Source organism: Pinus tabuliformis, chromosome 7 (assembly GCF_031772625.1).
Source record: "Pinus tabuliformis cultivar Carrire ecotype Pingquan chromosome 7, CPIR1, whole genome shotgun sequence".
Classification (NCBI taxonomy): Eukaryota; Viridiplantae; Streptophyta; class Pinopsida; order Pinales; family Pinaceae; genus Pinus; species Pinus tabuliformis.
Window position 1 is genome coordinate 867,841,759 of NC_142293.1, and position 14,982 is coordinate 867,856,740.

The following is a 14,982-nucleotide window of genomic DNA, read 5'->3' on the forward strand; positions in this document are numbered from 1 at the left end:
AAGAGTGAAGTATTTAATACTTTTTTGGCCTTCAAGGCCTTTGTTGAAAAACAATTTGGACATCAAATTCTTAAGTTAAGATCTGATAATGGCGGAGAATATGTTAAAAACACATTCATCAACTATTGCACTAAGAATGAAATTCAAATGCAACATACTGTTCCATATACTCCACAACAAAATGGTGTAGCTGAAAGGAAGAATCGCACCTTAAAGGAAATGGCTAATTGTATGCTACAATCTAAAGGACTTGGTTCTAGTTTTTGGGCAGAAGCAATTAACTGTGCAAATTACATAATAAATCGCACTCCTACTAAGGCTTTAAAGAATATCACTCCAGAAGAAGCATGGAGCTCAATCAAACCAGATGTAAGTCACTTTCGTGTTTTTGGAAGTGAAGCGTGGGTCCGTATTCCAGATGAAATGCATAAAGCTTTAGAACCTAAGAGTGAAAAATGTACTTTTGTTGGATATTCTGAAGATGTCAAAGGCTATAGACTTATTCCATTTAAGTCCAAAAATGTTATCATTAGAAGAGATGTAAAATTTGATGAAAATATATCGGCCTGTGAGCCTAGTCCGGCGGTTGTGCCACCTCTCCCTATCTCTTCTACTTTTGAAAACATTTCTTCTTCAGATGATGAAAGTGAGGATGACAATCCTCCCCCACCATCTCAGGATCTTTCTTCAGCTCCTCAGCTTCCAAAATGGGTTCGTGCTACTCGAGATGCAGCAGGTGATCTTGTCGGTGATCCTACAGATCAGCGACGTACACGTTCTCAGTTCAAGAGAGCCTCTTCTTTACTGGCTCAAGCTCCAGTAAATTATGATCCTGACACCTTTGCAGAAGCTTCAGGCCATCCAGATTGGGAAGCAGCTATGAATGAAGAATATCATTCATTGTTGGCAAATGATACATGGGATCTTGTTCCTCTACCAAAGGGACGAAAACTTGTTAGATGCAAATGGGTTTACAGAACCAAGTATGGACCAGATGGGAAAGTTGATAAACATAAAGCTCGTCTTGTTGCTAAGGGTTTTTCACAGGTTGAAGGCATTGACTACACTGAAACCTTCTCCCCTGTTGCCAAAATGAACTCTATCCGCCTTGTTCTTTCCCTTGCTGCCTCTTTCAAATGGGAAGTCCATCAGATGGATGTTAAATCTGCCTTCTTCCATGGGGACTTACATGAAGAAATCTATATGGAACAACCCATTGGCTTCATACAAACAGACTCCAGCCTTGTATGTCGACTTAAGAAATCCCTTTATGGTCTCAAGCAAGCTCCTCGGGCTTGGTATGCCAAAATGGATAGCTTTCTTTTAGAATCTGGCTTTTCTAGGTGTCATTCTGACAATACTGTCTACACCAAGAAAGTGTGCAACTCTCTTATCATCCTTGTTCTTTATGTTGATGATCTTATCCTTACTGGTAGTGATCCCAACCTTATAAACCATGTGAAGTCTAGCCTTAAACGGAAATTTGAAATGACAGACTTAGGACACTTACACTATTTTCTCGATCTTCAAGTCTTGCAATCCAAGGAGGGTATTTCCCTTTCCCAGTCCAAGTATGCTTGTGATATTCTACGTCATTTTCACATGGAAGACTGTAAGCCAGCCCCTTCTCCCTTTCAGTCTGGAGTCAAACTTTCAGTCACTTGTACTTCTCCTGAAGTTGATGCTACCTTATACCGTCAACTTGTAGGAAAACTTTTGTATCTAACCCATACTCATCTTGACCTTTCCTTTGTTGTTGGCTTGTTGCTCGGTTCATGCAAAACCCCCGTGAAAGTCATTGGAAAGCAGCTAAAAGAATACTTCGTTATTGTTGACACCTAATCCTCAACGGATGGGTGAACTGGAACGTGAACAGTCATCAAGAAGATGAATTGTTCCGTCTCCTTCTTGTATATAAACAATAGTTCTCTTAATGAATTATTATCTCAATTTTCTTCTGTTCAATGTGGAGTTACCCTGGCCTGACATGGTATCAAAGCACAGGTCTCAAAACCCTTGTAACGCCTCTGGCCATAATGCCTCTGCCTGAACGTTTGACATAATGCCTCTGTCCTGCGCTGCTATACCTCTGTCTGATATTCCTCTGACAGATATCTCTGCGCTCTCTGACTAACCTGAACACCTGAGACTGCGCACTGCCCCTGCGTTATTTGTCAGCCCATCTATTGCATTGAATACGGAAATCCTGAGCAGATGTTGGAGCGTTACGAGCTGCTTTTCGATGTAACGCAAGAAGGGTACGTTTTGAGCTTCGACTGCTATGGAAGCCACAGCAGGAGGTATTGAAACACTTTACTAATTATCATCTCATCTAGATATCTCATCTCCAATTCATTGTCCCTGCAACCGTTTCGACTGCTCTCTGGCTTAAGTATTTTACAAAAATATTGGTTTCGTTTCTGATTAAAGGGAGCATCAAAACATCTAAGTTTGAATCCTTGATTTTGCTCTGGCATTATTACATAAATGATGATGTGAAGGTTCCATGTTGCGTGGCGGTAGTTGTTTTACGGTGTAGAGCAAGAAGACAAGTGCGCAGCACAGACATTGGGAAACCCTTGTATATTCAGATATTTGAGAATAAAATCGCAACATTTTTTGCTAAAACAGTGAAAGTTTAAAACATGCTCCTATTTGCTAAGATAATGTGATTTTGATGCGCTGTTTTTGCTGATGAACCGTGCTCCTCTTTGCCTTCATCTCAATGTGAAAAAAAAATTGCAAGTGATCCTAAGTACTGCCAGGTATTTGAGCTTTTAAAGCGAGAATTCTGCTGTTAGGCTTCATTAAAGCTGAATCTACCCTGATAGGCCTTCTCAATGGCTGCATAGGCATATTCATATCAATGATCACAACACTGTTCACAGGAGCAGTTTCCCGTACGCAGATGTACTTGTCTGACTCCATAGTGACATGAGTAAAGGTGATAAACTGTGGATTAATCCCGAGGCTTGCCAAGTCTCTTATACTTTCTCAAATGGCATCGTATGCTTGGTCATGGTTACCTGGAAGGCCTCGCTGATGGCTTCCAAGAGAGCCTGAGTGTTTTCCGTGGCTCCGGTTGGATCCGCGCCATAGTCCGTAACATATAAGCGCCCACCTGACAGGACCGTAGCGTTGTCAGATCTGGGTGCCGTAGCCAGAGCCTCAGCATTCCTCCAGCCAGCAACCGAAACTCTCTGGGCCTCCTCCCTACTGGAATACTTAGGAACCTTGCCCACCGGAGGATCCCGACCCGACATCATCTGTTTCAAAGGATTATATTTTAAGACTTGGAGATGTTGATGAAAGGATTTAAAATCATCAGCCTTTGATTTGAATGCCTATGATATTGCACAAGTTTTGTTCATTCAAAGCAGTTGTAATATTACACAGTATTTTTTTATCATTTGAATGATAATGCTGCTTTGAAAAGTTAAAGCATTAAAGTGATATTGAAGTGAGGAAATTTTTTATTATCAGCAGAAATAATTTTGTTACAGTATGCATTCAAGAGAAAGAAGAAGATATTTCAGAGGCAGGGGGGGCAGACACCCTCAAGAAGAAAAGGCAGACTTACATTGCATTCGCTGCAAACGAAATGGATCACATGATGCTTCTACATGCAAGCTACCATGGGACAAAATAGAGTAGAGAAGAAACTAGTAGAAAGGTAAAACTGATGACACAAACAAAGGTAAAGCATCTGAATCCGCTCACTATATTGAGGCACAATGTAACATTGTAGTAAATGAAGATTTGTTTAATGCTTCACTTGCTTCTTCGAAAAATGACTGGTTGCTTGATTCAGGAGCAACCTGTCATATGACTCATAGGAAAGATTTTTTTGAAGATTTCACTGATAATGTTGATGGAGCAGTATACTTTGCAGATCAGTCAAAAATCAAGCCATCGGGACTTGGCACAATCAGGCTTAAACTGCGTGGTCTTCCAGACTTTCTTCTGGATCATGTTCTATATCTCCCACAGCTCAAGAGAAACTTGCTGTCCCTGGTTCACATCCGCCAGCAAGGTCACTCCATTCATATGTTTGATGGAAAGCTTGAGGTAAGAAAGGCATCTGACCACTCACTTGTCATGAGGGGTATAGAAGAAGAAAGACTTCTTAAACTGCAAGGAACCTCTGCTCATGCACAACATTTCTCATATATTTCTCATCATGAAGAAGGTACACTTCCGTCAAGTTTATTATGGCATGCTATATTTGGACATTTAAACTATGACAGTCTTCGCTTATTAAAGAAAAATGGTGTTGCTGGTTTGCCTACAATTCCTAGAAAACATAAGCAATGTGATGCTTGCATTCTAGGAAAGCATAGCAAACAGTCTTTTCATGATTCACATTCAAGAGCACATAGGAAGCTTGAACTTATTCATTCAGATTTATGTGGTCCAATGCCTTTTTTCTGCAAATGGAAACAAATATATCATGACATTTATTGATGATTACACCAGAATGTGTTGGGTTTATTTATTGAAGAACAAATCTGATGCTTTTCAAACATTCAAGAATTTTCATAAATGGATTGAAAATGATGCACAATCTCATATTGGGTCTATTCGCACTGATAATGGAAAAGAATATACATCAAATGAATTTGAACACTATCTTCGCCAACGTGGGATTAAACATCAAACAACTGTGCCTTATAATCCTCAACAGAATGGTGTAGCTGAAAGAATGAACAGAACAATTTTGAATATGGTACGATCCATGCTTTTCTTCAAAAATTTAAAGACAATGTTTTGGGCTGATGTTGTTCTATGTGCTGCATATATAAAGAATAGATTTCCATCTAGTGCTATAAGAAACAAGACTCCTTATGAATTGTGGTATGGACATGTTCCTTCGGTAAAACATCTCAGGATCTTTGGTTCCACCTGTTATGCTTTAATACCAAAGGTACATAGAAACAAACTTGGTGCTAGAAGTCGTAAGTGTATCTTCCTGGGGTATTCAAACACATCTAAAGCATACCGCCTCTATGATGAAGTAAATAAAAAGTTTGTTTTATCTAGAGATGTCATTTTTCTCGAATCATCCAAATCTGACAGTGTTGTTGAGCGGCAACTTGATCGCCTGGATAGATTCAAAAAACCAAAATCATTTCAAGAGTTTAATAATCAGATTCCACATCTTGAAGGGGGGATTCCTATACTAGATCAACATGTGGAATCTTCTTCTGAAGAACAATCTCCCCTGCATGACACTCCAACAACGGATGATGCTTTAAGTGATGTAATTGATAGAATTGGGAGACTCAATCTTGATTCAGACCCAACTCAATCAACAGAGCAGCCTGGACCATCTCAGAAAGGTCCCCCAAAGTGGCCGACAAAGACACTTGAAAGTGTTCAGCCTGATGAAATTGGAAAAACAGGAACCAGAAATACAAACCGACAAGATGGAGGTGATGTAGATAAATCTAATTCACCTGTTGATATGGATGTTACTTATGATTGTGAATTGAACTTGTCTACAGATTTTGAACCAACTTCCTTCAAAGAAGCTGCTTCTCATGATGAATGGAAAGAAGCAATGCAGGAGTATGATGCCCTCATAAAGAATGGCACTTGGAAGCTGGTTGATCCTCCATTTGGAACCAAACCAATTGGCTGCAAGTGGGTCTACAAGAACAATTACAAAGCTGATGGCTCACTTGTCAAGCACAAAGCTAGGCTTGTGGCAAAAGGTTTTGCACAGAAGGAAGGGGTCGATTATGAGGAAACTTTTGCCCCCACAGCAAAATGGGCAACCATTCGGACACTCTTTGCACTAGCTGCTCAGAACGGTTGGAAAGTCCATCAAATGGATGTAAAAACTGCATTCTTGAATGGAGATCTAAAAGAGAATGTTTTTATGTCCCAGCCTGAAGGATTTTCTGTGAAAGGACATGAACACAAAGTATGCAAACTTGTGAAGTCCTTGTATGGCCTCAAACAAGCACCACGAGCCTAGTATGAAAAACTAACTGAGCATCTTCTGAAACTCAACTTCAAACATTTTGATCTTGATGATGCAACTTTATTTGTCAAGAAAGTTGGCAAAATAGTTGTATATCTTGTGGTATATGTAGATGATCTTTTAATGACAGGGAACAATGAAAGCTATATTGCATCCATAAAGAAAGAATTAGGAAAAAGTTTTGAAATGACTGATTTGGGCTATGTTCATTACTATCTTGGCATTGAAGTAACCCAACATCCAAAATCCATATTTCTTTCTCAAAAGAAATACATTGGAGATTTGTTAAACAGATTTGGCATGACAGAGTGAAATCCTCTTTCTACTCCAATGGAACAAAACTTAAAGATCACATCTATTGAAGGAAAGGAATTTGAGGATGCAACAAAGTATAGACAGCTTATAAGAAGTCTCATCTACCTCACTACTACCAGACCAGACATTTCATTTGCCGTTGGAATCCTCTCCAGGTTTATGCAAAAGCCTTGTGAGGGACATTGGTCTGCTGCAAAAAGAGTTCTAAGGTACTTGAAGGGAACTCAAGACCTTGGAATCAAGTATACACAGGTGGACGACTTCAACTTTATTGGATACTCTGATTCAGACTTCGATGGAGACAAAGAAACTGGGGTATCTACTTCAGGATATGCTATGAGTCTTGGATCAGGAGCTGTCTCCTGGAGATCACGCAAACAATCAGTACCAACAGATTCCACAACAGAAGCAGAATACGTGGCAGCAGCTGAAGCAACGAAAGAAATTGTGTGGCTCAGGAAAATTCTTGAAGACTTGCAGGTAAAACAAACACAATCAACTCCACTCATGATTGATAACACCTCTGCAATAAAGTTGGCAAAGAACCCAAAGTTCCATGATCGTACTAAGCACATCAATACTAAATATCATCTGATCCGACATCATGTTGAGGCCAAAACAATCCATCTCCGTCATTGTTCCACAAACGAGCAAATTGCAGACATCTTCACCAAAGCGCTTGGAAGAGAAAAGCTTGAAAGATTCAGAACGATGCTTGGACTCACCAACATCCCTTCAGATTAAGGGGGGGAATGTTGACACCTAATCCTCAACGGATGGGTGAATTGGAACGTGAACAGTCATCAAGAAGATGAACTGTTCCGTCTCCTTCTTGTATATAAACAATAGTTCTCTTAATGAATTATTATCTCAATTTTCTTCTGTTCAATGTGGAGTTACCCTGGCCTAACAGTTATGTTCGAGGTACAATTCAATTTGGGATTCATTATAGTGCCGAAGCATCTCCTCTATTGGTTGGTTTCACTGATTCCGATTGGGCTGGTGACCCTGATGATCGGAAGTCTACTGCCGGTTATGTGTTCACTCCTTGTTCATGACCTATTACATGGGCTTGCAAGAAACAAGGTGCCATTTCTCTTTCATCAGCAGAAGCAGAGTATCGTGGTGTCGTAGAAGCTAGTAAGGAAGCCTTGTGGCTTCGTCAGATCCTATCAGAGTTTGGCTTTGAGCAGTAGCATCCGTCTACACTTTGGTGTGATAATCAAAGTGCCATTCAGCTATGAAAAGATCCAGTCCAACATCAGCGCAGCAAACACATTGAACTGCACATGCACTTCATCAGAAAGCTCATTCACGACCATGTTCTTGAAGTGCAATATTGTTCAACATATGATCAAGTTGCAGACATCTTCACAAAGGCTTTCACAGAGGCGAAGTTCACTAAACTTCGATTTATGGTTGGAGTTCAGGAAGTTGTCACTAAGGGGGGATAGGTTCTAGTGCCTCCTTCCTTCTCCTATTGTGTCATACTTGTAAATCCTTCAATCCTATCCCAAGTTGTTCTTAAGGGGGGATGTTAGGATATTCCGACACATAGGAAATAGTTAAGTACAACTTGGTCTAGTATAGAGTTAGGTATAGAGTTAGGCAAAGTGTGTTTCTTTACCGTTGTACATTTTGTAACTTACAATCCGACGGTCACGATATGTAGTGATCCGACAGTTCATTCTCTCCTCGGTATTACCGACACTTGATCCGTGGCTTGACACCCGATTGGTCCATGAATTCTATTTAAAGTGCATGGAGGGTCATTTGTAGGGTAATCTGTGCATGAGAGAAACATATGTAAATTTTCATTATTTTATTAATAAATTGCCTGAAGTGGCCGCGTTGGCTCAGGCCATGGACTGTTTCCCTCTTTGAGGGTTTTAACCACGTCAAAATACTGGTGTATTGATCTGCGATCTGGTTGTGAGCGGTGTCCTTTTGGTGTTCTGTCTGAGGAACTTACCCTGTAAATTCCTACACATACCCACTTGTAGATCTTCTCTGATCGAGATCTCCAACCCAGTCTGCATTAACAAAGCCATGAATATCCAACACTCTGTCCAATCCTGGTCTTCCTTGGTAGCACAAACCATAATCACTAGTGCCACGCAAATACTTGAAAACCCCCTTCACCATTGTCTAATGCTCCTTTTCTAGTTTTGACATAAACCTGCTCAATATTCCCACTGCATGTGCAATGTCTGGTCTAGTACAGACCATCGCATACATCAAGCTACTGACTGCACTTGCATATGGAACACAAGACATATCCTCTTCCTCTTCTTGCGTCTTGGGACATTGTTCAGCAAATAACTTTACACCTATAGGAATAGGGACCTTCACTAGTTTACTGTCCTGCATATTAAACCTCTGCAATATTGTATCAACATACTTCCTCTGGTTTAACCAGAGCTTCCTCTTTTCCTGATCTCTTTTAATTTTCATGCCCAAAATTATAGTTTGTGGCACCAAGATCTTTCATGTCGAATTTGGAGGAAAATTGGGTCTTCAAATCCTAGATAATTTCTTTGTCATTTCCAACCAGCAACATATCATCCACATACAAGACCAAATAAATAACACGGTCACCAATTAATTTAAAATACACACAGTGATTTGCTTTGCTTCTGGTGAAGCCAAGTCCCCATACAAATGTATCAAATTTCTGATACCACATCCTTGGTGATTGTTTTAACCCATACAGAGACTTCTTTAACTTGCATACCAGTTCTTTCTTACCCTTCACTGCAAAGCCTTCAAGTTGCTTCATGTAGATTTCCTCTTCCAGATCCCTGTGAAGAAATGTTTTCTTCACATCCATCTGTTATACCTCAAAATAAAAATCAACAGCAATAGATAAAAGTAATCCAATAAAAGCTACCTTGGCAACAAGAGAAAAAATATCACCAAAATCAATTCTCGGCACCTGGGAATAACCTTTTGCTACCAACCAAGCTTTGTATTTCTCAACTTTCCTTCTGCATTTATCTTTTTCTTAAACACCCATTTGCTGCCAATGGGTTTCCTTCTAGCCGAAAACTCCACCAGATCCCAAACCTCATTTTTGTACAAAGATGCCATTTCATCAACCATGGCCTCTTTCCAGAGTTTTCCATCCTCTAAATCTACTGCTTCCTTCACAGTTTTGGGATCATCATCAGTAATAGATAAAGCAAAATTTGAAAAGGAAGTAGATGGACTATACCTTTCTGGATGACTTCTTTCTCGAACTGATATTCTCACACCAGGAGTTTGTGGCTCTCATCTTCTGATTCCTCCTCTGCTATAGATTCTGATTCTTCCTCCTTTAGCTCGAACTCTATCTTCTCAGGTTCCTTTGGTTGGACTTCATGTTTAATAACATATTTCACCTCTATGAACACCACATCTCGACTGTACACAACCTTCCTTGTTACTGGGTTCCAAAGCTTATAACCCTTTAAACCATCCTTATACCGAATAAAGATGCACTTTTCATATTTACTATCCAACTTGGTGCATTTCTCCTTGGGGGAAACTCACCCGATTCTACTTCCCATAGACACAATTTTCACAAAAATCAAAATCCAGAGAGCTATTACTCATACCTTTACCATGAAGTATTAGAAGACCCTTCTCTCCAATATGTCCAAGCCTTTGATGCCACAACATGGTTTTCTCTCCAGAGACCACTAGATTTTGTACTCCACTTTCAGGAACCACAGAACTGTTGCACCCATCAACAACTGTGCTACCTTGCAGCTTGTACAGAGTTCCAATCAGAACTCCCCACATCAATACCAGTGCTCCCCGAACCATATTGCAAATATCCTTCTCAAACACTGTTTTTACACCTGCATCATCTAGCTTTCTTACATAAATCAGATTTCTAGCCAATGCAGGAATATGCAGAACACCCAAAAATGTTCTAACCCTTCCACCTTGCAACTTCAACTTTACTTTTCCGCGACCAATGATTCTAGCCTTCCTATCATCCCCTAAGAAGACATCACCACCGTCGTATTTCTCATACTCACAGAACCACTCTATATGGGGAGTGAAGTGAAGGGATGCACCTGAGTCAATCAATCATGCCTCATGATCTACATGTGTACTTGAAGAAGCCAAGTACACATCCCCACCTTCATCTGAGGTGGTTTTCACCTCTACAAAAGTAGCATCATCAGATCCCTTTCCTTTATCAAGAGTTTTAGATTTACAGTCCCTTTTGTAGTGCCCTTCCTTTCCGCATTTCCAGCACACCACCTTTACAGGTTTTCCTGGAGATTTAGATCTCCCTCTAGATTTAGATCTCCCACTCGATGACTTATTTTTGTTTCTGTTCTGGGACCGTCCTTATAAAAACAAGGCATCACCATTCTGGCTCTCCATATTTTTTTGTCTCATCTCCTTCATCGGCAGGGATGAGACTATTTCATCAAACTGCAAGGCAGTTGCATTGCTACCTATTGCAATAACCAGACTATCCCATGAATCTGGTAGAGAACACAACAAACTAATGCACTTATCTTCATCTGAAATTTTAATATCAACAGACGCTAACTGAATTACCACAGTATTAAATGCGTTCAAATGCTCTGTCACCAAGTCTCCATCTTTCATCCTCAGGTTATATAGCTTTTTCCGCAGGAACAGTTTATTCACTAGAGAGTTATATTGGTACAAATTCCCTAACTTGTCCCACAAAGCCTTCGTCGTAGCTTCCCCTGATACATTCAACAATACTAAATCTGATACACACAATCATATTGTGCTCTTTGCCTTCTGATCCAACTTCTTCCATTCTTCATCGAACACTCCCATTGGTTTAGTACCCAAATCTATCGCACTTCACTGATCTTTATCCACCAACACATCCTCCATCTTGAGTTTCCACAACTCAAAACTCTAACCATTAAATTTCTCGATCTCTATCTTTCCACTACTCACCATCTTCTTTCACCACCAGAATTGATCTCCCAGATCTCCCACTGAACAGGGTCTACCATAGGCCCGAGCGAAATCCCTCAGCAACAAAGGCGTCCCCTTGAAGCCAAAATAGCTTTGATACCAAATGTAGGTTTTAACACCATATAGAAATTACCTACATATGAATTTTAAACACATAAAATAAACAATGTGAGAGCATAACACATAAAATAAACAATGCGAGCACATAACACATAAAACACATATACATAGATATTTTCCCTTGGATCCCAAAACCGGGACTACTAGTTTGATTTTTTCATTATTTTCCTTTCAATGTTACAATACATATTTATACATGCCAAATCATCCAATACCATGGACTAAAAACCATCGTGTCCAAAACCATGGACCGAAAACCATCGCGTCCAAAAACATGTGCAAAAATCATGCACAAAACCATAGGTGGGTCCGCCCAACCTAACATAGCTTCCAAAACCAAGATTTTTTGGGGCGTTGCCCCGGACCCCATAGAGTGGGGTTACCTACACCCCGCAAACCCCCTGTGACCCCCCGGATACACAATTGGCGCAACGAAGGGGGGGGCTCTACCCGCCCCTCTAACTCCCCGGTTAACTACGTGGGCTAGTCGTGGAAAGAATATAACACAACCCAACAGGCACTGACTATCAATCACAAATCACAATCAACGTAGTCTAGAGGGTCTTATGGTCTGTGAACGCAGTAAGTGATGTGCGATTGCGATACGGCGTACCCGATGAAACATTAATTGCAGCCTATAACCTTATCGCATCCGGGATATCGCAATTGGTGGAAAACTAAGGTCTTGGATATGGGGGACTTTGCAGTGTGCTACGATTTGCAATTGCAAGATCGCATCACAAACTGGTACCTACTGGGTCGATTCTGTAATGTTGACCCTTCGTTGATCTGCGATTGCAATCCATTGCATCGTGCCTTCAGTCGATTCTTGAAAGCCTTCCCTCCTACTTGATCACATCGCACCCTTCCCTGCACGGAGGTTGATTTCTAACACCAACCTGCCTGCGATTTCGATTTGTGACATGCGCGGGCCCAGGGTGGCTTGCCACTTGGCACCTCCTCATTTGCTAAAGGCCCTTTCCACATCATCCAATCCTGCCATGTGAGCAAGTCAAACTTGAACTTTGACTTACTCTAACTTCTGCATACGAGCTCGGATTTGAGTTTCTTTCACACGGTTGGAATAATAATGAAGAGCTCTTCAATTTGAAACTATGTTTAACAAGATTCTAGAAATTTTATTTTTGAGCCTAATTTTGGGCACCGGATCACTCCTCCCCGCTAGAATCCTTTTGGAACCCAAAAGTATCGCTTTTAATTGTTCAGCAGGTGAGGGTATAGTTACCTCACCTTTCCAACCTCTATCCATTTGTATTTGAAGGAATTGTACCCTTGAGCCCCACTCGAAGATAATCAATACTTCCCATTTTTGATGTCCTTATTCTTATGTCAAATATCCTATCTTACTGAAGCACATCAAGGAATTCTAGAGAAGAGTCTTCAATAGATGGAATTTGAATATTCTCTCCTTGATATTCAATCAAAGGAGGCTCATACAACCTTAAATTATCAACATTAACAACAGCATAAATTTGCATATATGAAGGAAAATCCAACCTAAAGGAATTGTTACCAATCTTTTCCAAAATTTTGAATGCACCATATCTAATTGGTTTGAGCTTTTTACCTTCTCCTTGGAGCCTCTCCTTGTTAATGTGAATCCAAAATTCATCACCAACTTGGAACCTGTGATCTTGACGATGTTTGTGGTGCATTGCTTTGTACTTGCCTTGGCTTTTCTCAAGTTGTTCTTGAACCTTTTGGTACTAATTGCATTTGTTCAATGAACGTTCTTACTTTGTCGATGTCTTTATGACCTTCAATAGCAACATCTTTGCCAAAAATAAAATACAAAGGAGATTTAGGCAAGTATCCCATGCATGCCTCAAATGGTGAAGTTTGAGTGGAAGAGTGCTTGGCTCGGTTGTAAGCATGTTGAATATAGTGAGATTGTTCATCCCACAACTTAGGATGCTTGTTGCAATACCCAATCAGAAGATTTATCAATGTTACATTCACTACCTTTGTTTGACCATCTGTTTATGGATGAAAGGTTGTACTCTTTATTAATTTGGTGTCCATGAATCCGCACAAGTTTCACCAAAAATTTCCCACAAAGCGAGAATCTCGATCACTAACAATGGATGTGGGAAATACAAAATGCACCCAAACATTCTAAAATAATAACTGAGCAGTTTGTTCAGTTGTAACTTGCTTTATACATGGCATCAAAATACACACTTTGCTGAACCTATCCACAACTACATACAAATAATCATGACCTCTTTTTAACAATGGAAGAGCTCCTACAAAATATAGAAACACTCTCCCACGGTCATGAAGGAACCAAAAGTGGTGTGTACAATCCTAACTTCCTATTTCTAGGCTTACTGATTGCACATAATGAACATCCTTTAATAAAATGAGACACACTTTCAAGCATACGAGGCCAATAACAATATCTTTGTAGATGTGCCACCATCTTACTTACACTGAAATGACCAGCAATAAGAGAAGTGTGTGCCTCTCTTATGATGTTAACTCTTTCTCCCAGAGGAATACAAATCTTGCCAAGATGGTACAACAAGTTATCATGAAAATGATAATCCAGTTCATCTACTTGTTTACCTTGACTCAAGCTTGCATAAACATCTTGAAAGTCATTATCTAATGCATATTGCTTAATATAACTTTCATGTAAAACATAATTATGCTCGAGTAAAGTAGTTGCACTAACAATCAGCGTAGAAAGAATATCAACAACTTTATTGTAGATACCTTTATTATACCTTAATACCAAGTGGAATTGTTGAAGGAAACCCATCCATCAGAAGTGCCTTTATTACTGCAACTTTGATTGAGATTGCAAGTATTGCAATGGTTGATGATCAATGTGAATGATTGTTTCCTTATCCATCAAGTAGTGTTTCCATTTTTTCACCATTTGCACCAATGCATACAATTCCTTGTCATATGTAGGATAGTTAATCACTTCACTATTAAAAGTTTCCGAATGAAAATAGATAGGCTTACCATGTTGAATGAGCACTTTTTAATTTGATGGTAGCCACTTCTTAAGTCCATCTTAGTAAAATACTTTGCATCTTTCAATTGTTCTGTAAATAATTTATTTGATGCATGTGCGAAAGTCCACACACATATGCCATGTTCCATCCTTCTTTGACACCAAGACAATAGGTGAACCAAAAAGCGAGGAAGATGGTCTGATGATCCCTTTATTCAACAACTCTTTGATTTGCATCTTAATTTCTGTGGTTTCCATCACTAACATCATGTACATGCCTACCTTAGAAAGAGGACAACCTTTCTGTAACTTTATCTCATGTTGGATTCCTCTCTTGGGAGGTAATCCCTTTTGTTCCTAAAACATTTCATCATATTGGTTAACTATGTCAACCAATTCAGATTTCAAATTTGAATCACAACCTTAAAAAGCTTCATTATCAACATCATTTTTGGGTTTGATCATGAGAAGCACAAAATTCTTGCTCGAATTCACCAGTCTTTTTATCTACCCTGCATTAAGAAGCGAAAGATTTGTTTTCTTGTTATGAGCTCTCACAATATATTCTACTCCATTTTTTAATAAATGATAATTATTTTCATGTTGATGGAAGATA

At 39.7% G+C, this 14,982-nt stretch overlaps 1 pseudogene; it reads left to right on the forward strand.

The window, feature by feature from the left end:
- The first annotated feature begins 3,635 nt into the window (after positions 1 to 3,635).
- Positions 3,636 to 14,982, forward strand: part of LOC149250389 (putative E3 ubiquitin ligase SUD1) — a 70,586-nt pseudogene continuing 59,239 nt past the window's right edge.